We start from the raw sequence: 12,082 nt of genomic DNA, 5'->3' as shown, positions 1-12,082 counted from the left end.
ATGGGGGCTGGCCATTCGGCCATGCCTGGACCTTCATCACTTATGTATTTTCATTGGTAGAGTTTCTACACACCATAGATTAAGGTGTGAAGCTCTGCTGTTCCTCATGAATTAATGCAAAGTACTTTTGTTTTTCTATTCAATTCAAGCTTATTCCTATTCTAAGATATCCATTTGCACCCAAGAACATGATGAATGTGATGATTATGTGACGCTCATCATCATTCTCACCGATGAATGCGTGCCTGATAAACACTTCCGTTCTACATGCAAACAAGCTAGAATGAGTATCTCTTAGATATCTAATACAGAGGACCGAGTCCGAGATATTAGAGTCTTCGTGGTATAAGTTAGAACCCATGGATGGCCATTCTTGAGATCCGGAAATTCTAAAACTTGTCTGTGGTATTCCGAGTAGGATCTGGGAAGGGATGGCTATGACGAGCTTCAAACTCGCGAGTGCTGGGCATAGTGACAGATGCAAAAGGATAGTAAATCCTATTCCAGTATGATCGAGAACCGATAGATGATTAGCCTTGCAGTGATAGCGCATTGGACCATTTTCACAGAGAGGATGGGATGTAGCCATTGACAATGGTGATGCCCTACATAAAGCATGCCGTGGAAGGGAGTAGGAATGATTGGATGAAGACAGCAGGAAAGCAGAGGTTCAGAGGAATGAAAGCATCTCTATATGCTTATCTGAAATTCTCACCAATGAATTACATAAGTATCTCTATCCTAGTTTATGTTTTATTTATCTTTTAATTATTAAAACTCTATAACCTTTTGAATCCACCTGACTGAGATTTACAAGGTGGCCATAGCTTGCTTCAAGCCGACAATCTCCATGGGATCGACCCTTACTCACGTAAGGTTTATTACTTGGACGACCCAGTGCACTTGCTGGTTAGTTGTATCGAAATTGTGAAGAGAACTAAAATTATGAACGTGCATATTAAGTTTTTAGCACCGTTACCAAGGAATGAAAAATCCCGATTTCGTGCACCAAGCATGCTTCCCAAAAATTTTTATTTTGAAACATCTTTATTCTTTTTAACTTTCCACCTTTGTCTCTATCATCCATGTTCCCATAAAGTTCCCCACACTTAAATAATACACAATTTCTATCTTAAGCTAACCAAGGATTCAACTTGGGATTTTTATTTTATTTTTCTGCTTAAGACTAGTAATGTGGTTTATAGAATAAGAGGGGATTAAAAAGCTCAAGGGGGCTAACAAGGGTGATGTAAAAGGTAGGCTAATTTGGGATAAGTGAGGAAAACTTCAAATGATGGCCTCAATCATCTCTTAGTATGTATCTATACTCTATAATTGGACATATAGATTAAAACAAAGTAAAGAACACCAGAATGAAAAAGAAGGGCAAAACACACAGGAATAAAAATTATAGTTTGAATGTAACCATATAATTAAGCTCAAAACTCACAGGCTGTGTGTTCTCTAGCTCAAAAATCATATATCAGTTATACATGTCATGCAAGTAAAAATTAAGAGTTCCCATTATTCTTAATGTAAATCTTAGGGTGCCTTTAAAGTTTTAGTGTTGTTCCTTGATGAAATGTTGTTAACTAACTAACATGTAATGCTATATATACAAGGTGTGGATTGTTTTAATTATGTTAAAGTCTCTAGTTTACTTCCTTTTTATTTTTAATTTAAACCAAACCATCATATGCTAAAAGGGTAAACTATACTAATTAATCCACATATTCTATAACTAATAAGTTTAGAATTGCAAACTAAACTAAATGGCTAAAATATAAACTAAAGTGCAAAATGCAGAAATAAAGTAAAAATATAGCAAAATAACAATGTATAAGTACTGAAAAGTAAAAATAAAGATAAAAATACAGAAAAATAAATAAAATAAGATAGAAAGAGTCTGTAGTGGTTCACCAAAAGGAAATACGCCAGGGATGGCGACCTCCCCACACTTAAAATAAAGCATCGTCCTCGATGCTCACTCAAGTTGGGTGTGAAGGAGTATCATCACCGGAATGATAGGCTGCTGGAGTCTAGGTGGTAGCCTGAGGGTCTGCGGACTAGATGAGGGTAGGAGGATCTGTCTGCTACAGTGGAGGCTCTGACTGGATAGGAATCTCTACATCTGCGGCCTGTATCTGGTGTGGCTCCTCCTGCTGTGGCACAGCCTGCTCTGGGCCTGCCTGCTTGGCCTCTCTCTGTGGATGGGTCTCCTCCTCATGCTCCTCTGCCTCCACCTCAGATGGCTCTGATAGTGTGTCAGGCTTGGAGGGAAAGTCACTGCCAGATCGGATCATCATCTTGAGGTGCTCATAGCGGCGCTTGCTGTAATGCTCAGATCTCTCATATCGCCGCTTGTTGCAGCACTCCATCTGGTCCAACTGCTGGAATAAGCGGTGCACGAGGTGGTAAATGGGCTCTGGGGCAGGTGGAGGTGCAGTGGGTGGGGCTGGTGCAGCAGTGGAAGAAGGGGCAGCTGAAGGCGTGGCTGTCTCATCAGAAGCGGTCAGGAATGGAGGTGTATAGCCTAAAGCCCGAAACTTCCTGCTGTGAGGGATAATCTTCTTGCAGTCTGCAGCAGGTGGCTTCTCATTAGCATCCTCCCAAGGCACGTCAGCTCGACAGCCTAGCTGGGTGACCAGGTAAGGGAAAGGAAGGGTGCCTCTAACATGGACCCTGGCCATATAGTGCCGGATGAATCGTGGCAGATACAGGTCCTTACCCTCCAGCACACACTAGAGAATGGTGATCATAGTGGCAGACAGCTCCGTCTCATGAGTGCTCGGCATAACAAAGGTGCTCAGGATCTGGTGCCAGAGCTGAGCCTCATCATTCAGATACATAAGCTTGATTCCTTTAGGCATTGTGGTGTTCTTACCCATGACCCATGGGACAGTCGGATCAAGGGCTATCCTCTACTTGACAGCATCCCAGTCAAATCTCAGAAAGCGCATATCCTCTTCAGCCTTTCGGTAACCGTCAGGCTGATCGGACTTAGGCTGAAGCTGCAGAATAACCTCAATGGCCTCTTCAGTGACCAGTATCTGTTTTCCTCTGAGATGCACTACATCCAGGGAAGTCTTGAAATAGTTGCAGTAAAAGTCTCTTACCCAGGAAGCATTAACCTCTATCAAGTTTCTCTCCAAGAAGAACCAGCCTCTTTGTTTAATCTGATCGGAAGTGTACTGCTGTAGTTCTTCTGGAATTTTCATAGTTCGCTCCAGGTACAGGTTTCTGCAAACACAGGATACTTCAGCTCACAGTATCTGTTTGTAAATTTAATGGGATCATTGGCAGGGAGGAGCTGGTCAGCCTTCTTCTGCGGGGTAAAGTGCTTTTCCCGCCAGGAGTCTGATGTAGCAGAAAACGATCCGACACAAAACTCACCAGCAAGTGCACCGGGTCGCATCAAGTAATAATAACTCACGGGAGTGAGGTCGATCCCACAGGGATTGAAGGATTGAGCAATTTTAGTTTAGTGGTTGATTTAGTCAAGCGAATCAAGATTTGGTTGAGTGAATTGTGATTTGCAGAATTTAAATTGCATGAGAAGTAAAGGGAATGGGTAAATTGCATCAAATTAAAGAGAACTGAAATTTAATGTGCTGAATCTTAAAGAACAAGAAATTAAATGACAGAAACTTAGAACGCAAGAAATGTAAATTACAGAATCTTAAAGTGCAAGAAATGTAAATGGCTTGGATTGTAAAAGGAATTGGGAATTGGATTTGCAGAAATTAAACAAGGAAAAGTAAAATTCAACAAGCAGAGGAGTAGAAGATAACTTGGATTGAACCGGATCTAAAAACAGAATTGTAAATGAGCATGAAAAGCATTAAACAGAGGATGTAAAATTGGAATTTAGATCTCAGGACCCAAGAGACTAGATAACCAAGTCTAGATCTCAATGCCTTCCTAGATCCAACAAGAACAATTGCAAAGGAAATGTAAATTGCAAAGAAAGTAGATGAAGAAGCAATTAACCGAAATTTAAGTTCAATTATGCAGTAAAGAAATAAAGAGGTCTTAGGATGAGATTGAAACAGATTTCCTTCAATTCTCCAACCCAAGATCCAAGACAATTGTAATTGAAATTGAAAGCAAGAAAACTAAGAGGAAGAGAATTCAATTCTCCTTCCCCGAGACTTAGAAATTAAAATTCACTCAACACCAAAAGCTCTCCGAAAACTCTCTATGAAAACTAAAAGGAAAGCTCTCTGCTGTAAGTATTGAAAATTCTAAAAAGGAAGCTCTCCGAAAAACTTAAATCCTATGCTATTTATACACTTTCTTCAAATGGTCTTCAAGCCTTCAATTGGGCCTTTTCTCTTGATGGAATTGGGTTGATAGAGGCCTTGGTTGATTGCTCTTGGAGTTTGGAGAAGAACCGAATTGAACCGGGTTTGGAATCATGAAAGCTTGAGTAAAAGTTTGAGTAAAGGTTTGAGGCAAACTTTTACTCAAACTTTTCACATCAGCCACCCTCTTTTGCTGATACCAACGTTGGGGCAAAAGTTTGGGGTCAAACTTTTGCTCCAACATTGGCCTCCCCTTGCACACTCATGGCGCCAACGTTTGCCAAAAAGTTAGAGGCAAACGTTGGCGCAAACTTTTGCTCTCCAGGGTGTGTTGTTCATGCACCAACGTTTGCCAAAAAGTTAGGGGCAAACGTTGGCGCAAACTTTTGCTCTCCAGGGTGTTGATTTGTGATGCCAAAAGTTTGCCAAAAAGTTTGAGGCAAACTTTTGCTCCAGCTTTTTGCCCAAAAGTTTGAGGCAAACTTTTGCTCCAGCTTTTTGCCCAAAAGTTTGCACAAAAGTTTGAGGCAAACTTTTGGTCCAGCTTTTTGCTCCCTGGTTCATTTTCAATTAATCCAAAAGTTTGAGGCAAACTTTTGCTCGAACTTTTTGTCCTCTCTTCCTCCTAGTCATTCCTCCTTGCTTCAACCTTTCTCCAAGCTTTCTTCACCTATCATTAATCAACCAAACACATCAAAGCTATGCTCAAAATTATGAGATATTCTTTCATAATATGTGACAATTATAGCATAAAACCTCATGAAATTGCATTAATTCATCTATGGTTGATTAAATCAAAGGAAGCATGAAAATCTACCCAATTGGCTTGCTTATGGCTCAAGAAAGTGCATAATTCAATTGAAAACAAAAGAAAAAGGCTAGTGAAACTAGGCTAAGATGACTTGTCATCAGAATCATCATGCATAATGTCCAGGATAGACATAGAGGATTCACCTCTTTTCTGTTTGCCAGTAGTTGCCTTTCTTTTTCCTTTTTGTTGAGGGTTAGACATCCTGAAAAATAGAAATCTAGGATATAATTGAAGAATAAAAAACAGGAAAACAAGTAGGTAAATAGAAAGATAAGCACATAGTGGTAAAGGAGTACTGGAATTATGAAATGAGTTGAATAATTGTGCATTTTGGATTGTTTTGGAGTTAAAAAGCTGAGATGAGAAATTACAATCCAAAATATGTTATAAGTAGAATACCTGTTAATTAGGAAAAACAATAATCATGCCATGAAGTAAAAAGTTGAAGGAGTTAGTAAAAAGGGCAAAGGGAGAAGTTAGAAAGTTAAAAGTGGTTAAAAGTGAAAAAGTGGAAAGCAATGAGTTAGGAGAAAGAAAGTTAAAGTAAGTGGCATTGAGAATTGTTTCCTAAGTAACAAGAAATACACAAATTGAAAGACTAGTCAAGTCATATTCAAAAATATCAGGTTAGTGATGATGATTCATAAAGATATAAAAATAGCAAAAAATTAAAATCGAATCATCAAAAGTGCAATTTATTAACCAGGGAATCGAAACGAATAAGAATGCTGGCCCGTGCATTCATGAAGTGGTTTCGGAAAAGCTAAGTGATGAGCGGATAATTTATACGCTTTTTGGCATTGTTTTTAGTATGTTTTTAGTATATTTTAGTTAGTTTTTATTATGTTTTTATTAGTTTTTAAATAAAAATCACATTTTTGGACTTTACTATGAGTTTGTGTGTTTTTCTGCGATTTCAGGTATTTTCTGGCTGAAATTGAGGACCTGAGCAAAAATCTAATTCAGAGGCTGAAAAAGGACTGCAGATGCTGTTGGATTCTGACCTCCCTGCACTCAAAGTGGATTTTCTGGAGCTACAGAAGCCCAATTGGTGCACCCTCATATGCGTTAGAAAGTAGACATCCTGGGCTTTCCAGCAACATATAATAGTCCATACTTTACCCAAGATTTGATGGCCCAAACCGGCGTTCCAAGTCAGCTTAAGAATTCTGGCGTCAAAACGCCAGAACTGGCACAAACGCTGGAGTTAAACGCCCAAACTGGCACAAAAACTGGCGTTTAACTCCATGAAAAGTCTCTACACATGGAAGCTTCAATGATCAGCCCAAGCACACACCAAGTGGGCTCGGAAGAAGATTTCTGCATTAATTACTTATTTCTGTAAACCCTAGGCTACTAGTTCTATATAAATAGGACATTTTTACTATTGTATTTTCATCTTGGTTCTTCAGGTTCCCTCTCTGGGGCCGAAGCCAATGACCACCATTATCACTTTTGTATTTTCAACGGTGGAGTTTCTACACACCATAAATTAAGGTGTGGAGCTCTGCTGTTCTTCATGAATTAATGCAAAGTACTACTGTTTTTCTATTCAATTCACGCCTACTTCTTCTTTAACATATTCATTCGCACACAAGAACATGATGAATGTGATGATTATGTGACACTCATCACCATTCTCACCTATGAACGCGTGCCTGACAACCACTTCTGTTCTACATGCAAACAAGCTTGAATGTGTATCTCTTGGGTTTCTAATCTAAGATTAGAACCTTCGTGGTATAGGCTAGAATTATTGGCGGCCATTCCTGAGATCCGGAACGTCTAAACCTTGTCTGTGGTATTCTGAGTAGGATCTGGAAAGGGATGACTATGACGAGCTTCAAACTCGCGAGTGTTGGGCGCGTGACAGACGCAAAAGGATCAATGGATCCTATTCCAACATGATCGAGAACTGACAGATGATTAGTCGTGCGGTGACAGCGTGCGTAGAACATTTTTACTGAGAGGACGGGAAGTAGCCATTGACAACGGTGATGCCCAACATAAAGCTTGCCATGGAAAGGAGTATGAATGATTGGAAGAAGGCAATAGGAAAGCAGAGGTTCAGGAGGAACAAAGCATCTTCATACGCTTATTTGAAATTCCTACCAATGAATTACATAAGTATCTATATCTTTATTCTATTTTATGTTTTATTCATCTTTTAATTATCAATCCTCCATAACCATTTGAATTCGCCTGACTGAGATTTACAAGATGACCATAGCTTGCTTCAAGCCGACAGTCTTCGTGGGATCGACCCTTACTCACGTAAGGTATTTCTTGGATGACCCAGTGCACTTGCTGGTTAGTTGTGCGGAATTGTGACAAAATGTGATTCACGTTTGAGAGCTCCAAGTCTTTGGTGCCATTGTTGATGATCACAATTTAGTGCACCAAGTTTTTGGCGCCGCTGCTGGGGATTGTTCGAGTTTGGACAACTGACGGTTCATCTTGTTGCTTAGATTAGGTACTTTTCTTTTTATTTTTCAGAATTTTTAAGAATGAATTCTAGAGTTTCAAGGTGATGTTCTTATCATCACAAAAGCTGATTGATTCTCATCAATTTAGCTGCTGAATGTAATGTCCTACTGAAGCTTGGCTAACCATGTCTAATCTTTTTAGACTGAAGCTTCAGACTAACATTGCATGATTCCTGGAATTCTTATTAAAAGTTTTGAATCTCTTTATTCTCTTTTCCATATAATTTTTGAAAAATCACAAAAAAATTTATAAAATCATAAAATCAAAAATATTTTTATGTCTCTTGTTGGAGTCTAGTGTCTAATTTTTAAGTTTGGTGTCAATTGCATGTTTCTATTCTTCTTGCATTTTTCAAATATATGCATTATGTTCTTCATTGATCTTCAAGTTGTTCTTGATGATTTCCTAGCTCTGATCTTTAAATTCTCTTGTTTTGTGTGTTTTGTTGTTTCTTACATGCATTTTCAAATTGTTATAGTCCTTAGTATACAAACTTCTAAGTTTGGTGTCTTGCATGTATTGTTTATTTGATCTTAGTTGCATTTTTTATTGTTTCTCATCATTAAAAATTCAAAAATATTTTCAAAATTGTGTCTTTTCAAGTCAATAATACAGAGAATTGAAGATTCAAAACATGCAGCAGAGGAATTAAACAGAAAAAGCTGGGCGTTCAAAATGCCCAGTGAAGAAGGAAAATTGGCGTTTAAACACCAGCCAGGGTACCTGGCTGGGCGTTTAACGCCCAAAAGGGTAGCATTTTGGGCGTTAAATGCCAGAATGGATGCCATTCTGGGCGTTTAACGCCAGGAAGACACTAGAGGGAAGATTTTGCTTTTAATTCAAATCTTTTCCAAATTTTCATAATTTTTCAAAATCAAATCTTTTTCAAATCATATCTTTTCAATCATATCTTTTCAAAATTAATTTTTTTTTCAATTTTTTTTATTTATTACTATTTTCTAAAATCCTTGCTACAATTAGTGATTTAATTCAAAATTTTCAAATTCTAGAATCATATCTTCTAATTTCTTGTTAGTCAAGTAATTAACTTTAATTTTAAAACTTTCTCTTTTTAATTTGATTTTCAATCATATCTTCTCAATCATATCTTTTCAATCACATCTTTTTCAAAATTAATTTTCAATCATATCTTTTTGATTTCTAATTTCAAAATCTTTTCAAAAATCACTTAATTTCTTTCCCAATCTTAGTTTTTGAAAATCATCAATCAAATTTTCAAAATTTCTTTTAATTATTTCAAAATCTTTTACTTTAATTTCGAAAATTCTTCTCCTCTTTTCACATCCTTCTATTTAAGGACTAACACTCCTCCACTATCAACAATTCGAACTATATCCCTCTTGATAAGTTTGAATTCTTCTCTTTCTACCTTCTCTTTCTATTCTTTTCCTCTGACACTTCAAGGAATCTCTATACTGTAACATAGAGGATTCCATACTTTCTTGTTCTCTTCTCTTTCATATGAGCAGAAGCAAAGACAAAGGCATCCTTGTTAAAGCTGATCCTGAACATGAAAGGACCTTGAAGAGAAAGCTAAGAGAAGCTAAAGCACAACTCTCTCTAGAGGGCCTAACAGAGCTCTTCAAGGAGGAAGAAGCCATGGCAGCCGAAAACAACAATGCCAACAATGCAAGGAAGGTGCTTGGTGACTTTACTGCACCTACTCTCGACTTCTATGGGAGAAGCATCTCAATCCCTGCCATTGGAGCAAACAACTTTGAGCTTAAGCCTCAATTAGTTTCTCTAATGCAACAGAATTGTAAGTTTCATGGACTTCCATTGGAAGATCCTCATCAGTTCTTAGCTGAATTCTTCCAAATCTGTGACACTGTCAAGACCAATGGGGTTGACCCTGAATTCTACTGACTTATGCTCTTCCCTTTTGCTGTAAGAGACAGAGCTAGGACATGGTTGGATTCACAACCCAAAGAAAGCTTGAACTCTTGGGAAAAGCTAGTCAATGCCTTCTTGGCAAAGTTCTTTCCACCTCAAAAATTGAGCAAGCTTAGAGTGGAAGTCCAAACCTTCAGACAGAAGGAAGGAGAATCCCTCTATGAAGCTTGGGAAAGATACAAGCAATTGATCAGAAGGTGTCCTTCTGACATGCTTTCTGAATGGAGCATCATAGGTATCTTCTATGATGGTCTATCTGAACTGTCCAAGATGTCATTGGACAGCTCTGCTGGAGGATCTCTTCATCTGAAGAAGACGTCTGCAGAAGCTCAGGAACTCATTGAGATGGTTGCAAATAACCAATTCATGTACATTTCTGAAAGGAACCCTGTGAATAATGGGACAAATCAGAAGAAAGGAGTTCTTGAGATTGATACTCTAAATGTCATACTGGCTCAGAATAAAATATTGACTCAGCAAGTCAATATGATTTCTCAAAGTCTGTCTGGAATGCAAGCTGCACCAGGCAGTACTAAGGAAGCTTCCCTCCTAGTACTCTCCCAAGCAATACAGAAGAGAATCGAAAGAGAGAGTGCAAGGCCATTGATGCACGGAAATTTGTCTCTCAACAATTTTCCTTCGGCAAGTATACCAAATTGTCGTCAAGTAAAAACTCACAATAGAGTGAGGTCGAATCCCACAGGGATTGATTAGTCAAGAAACTTTAATTAGAGGATTCTAGTTGAGCGAAGCAGAATTTTGGTTTGAGAGTTGCAGGAAATTAAATAGCAGGAAAGTAAATAGCAGAAAATGTAAATGTTGTAAGTAAAGAGCTTAAAATAAATGACGGAAAGTAAATTGTAGAATCTTAAATGGGAATGGGGAAGATGCTCATAAAAGTAAATTGTAGAAATTAAAAAGAATGGGTAAGATCAGAATGGGGAATTCATTGGGTTTAGGAGATGTTGCATTCTCCGGATCAAGTTCATTTTTATCTCTTCCTTAATCAATGCGTTCATTGATCTCCTTGGCAATCTTAAGTGATCGAATTACAATTCCTTGTAATTCAATCTCTCAAATCTTGATCAATAGCCAATTCTTTGGTCAATTGCTCATGAGAAGAGATGAAGTATGGTCACTGATTATACCACATGCATTCCCAAATCAAGTGTTGGTAGAATTATAGTCACCATATCCTTCCAACCCCAATTTGGTCCAACATGAGAAAGCATTTCTAGCATGATCTCTTCATTCCTCTTCCAAGGTTCAGAAGAGACCCAAGTATGAGTAGCTTCTTTTCCAAGATAACTACCCAATTGGATGAAGATTGAAAGCTTTCTAGTAAAATCAAGAGAAAAGATAGAAGAAAAATAATAAAAACTAATATTCATCCATCAAATTACAACAGAGCTCCCTAACCCAATGAAGGGGGTTTAGTTGTTCATAGCTCTGGAAAAGGAAAACAAAGATGGAAGATACATTCTGAAAAATAAACTAGAAGTGCAGAGAAAGTAAAATACAAAGAGTAGTTCTCAAATTTCCAACTCCCCAAAAAGCTCCTTCTCTAATTCAAAACTACCCCTATATATACTACTCTTCTGATCTTCTAGTTGGTTCTTCAAGCCTTGGATATGGGCCTTTGGATCTTGAGTTTGAAGCAGTTATCCTCTTCAGTGGGCTTAGCTTTACTTGCAGAGAGAAAGTGTGAAGTAGGAAGGGTATTTAGCTCAGGACGTTAGTGGCGTTAACATTAAGTGAGAGTGTGGATTCGAGAACATTAGTGACAATCACCTTTTTCACTAACGTTCCTAACCCAGGGATGATCCACGTTAACTTCAACGTTAGTGGCACCAACGTGACCACTAACGTTGCCTCTTGGTCCTTCACACACGTTATTGGGACTCACCTTTTCCAATAACATTGAGAGTCTTCCCTTCCCCTACGTTAGAGTCCACGTTAACTTAGTTAACGTGGCTCTTAACGTAGGCTTGCCAATCCTTCGAGAATGTTAGTGACACTTACCTTTGTCACTAACGTTCCAAGATGCCCCTACTTCCCATGTTAGAATCCACGTTAACTAAGTTAACGTGGCTTCTAACGTGGTGATGATAGCCATCTCCAACGTTAGTGACAAAGGTGAGTGTCACTAACGTTGGCTCATCATCCTTTCCTCCACGTTAGCTTCCACGTTAACTAAGTTAACGTGGGAGTTAATGTGGCTCATAGTGGCTCATTGTGGCTCATTCCAACGTTAGTGACAAAGGTGAGTGTCACTAACATTGGTGATTATTTGCTTTCTCCACGTTAGCTTCCACGTTAACTAAGTTAACGTGGGAGTTAACGTGTCTCAAAGTGGCTCATTCCAACGTTAGTGACAAAGGTGAGTGTCACTAACGTTGGCCATTCTTTTGCTTCCCAACATTAGAGTCCACGTTAACTAAGTTAACGTGGCCCTTAACGTGGCCAATATGAGCTTGGTCCAACGTTAGTGACAAAGGTGAGTGTCACTAACGTTGGCTCCACATTCTTCTTCCACGTTAGAATTCACGTTAACTTAGTTAACGTG

General features: G+C 38.5%; 1 non-coding gene across 1 annotated transcript; it reads right to left on the bottom strand.

Annotated features, from left to right (window-relative positions):
• Positions 1–9,624: 9,624 nt before the first annotated feature.
• Positions 9,625–9,732, bottom strand: LOC112739625 (small nucleolar RNA R71). The gene has a single exon (XR_003170556.1). It is a non-coding gene; the product is annotated as a small nucleolar RNA R71 (small nucleolar RNA).
• Between the last annotated feature and the right edge of the window lie 2,350 nt (positions 9,733–12,082).

Source organism: Arachis hypogaea, chromosome 13 (genome assembly GCF_003086295.3).
Source record: "Arachis hypogaea cultivar Tifrunner chromosome 13, arahy.Tifrunner.gnm2.J5K5, whole genome shotgun sequence".
In the NCBI taxonomy this organism is placed as follows: Eukaryota; Viridiplantae; Streptophyta; class Magnoliopsida; order Fabales; family Fabaceae; genus Arachis; species Arachis hypogaea.
Note: the sequence above shows the minus strand (reverse complement) of the source record. Positions and strands in the feature narration are given on the sequence as shown.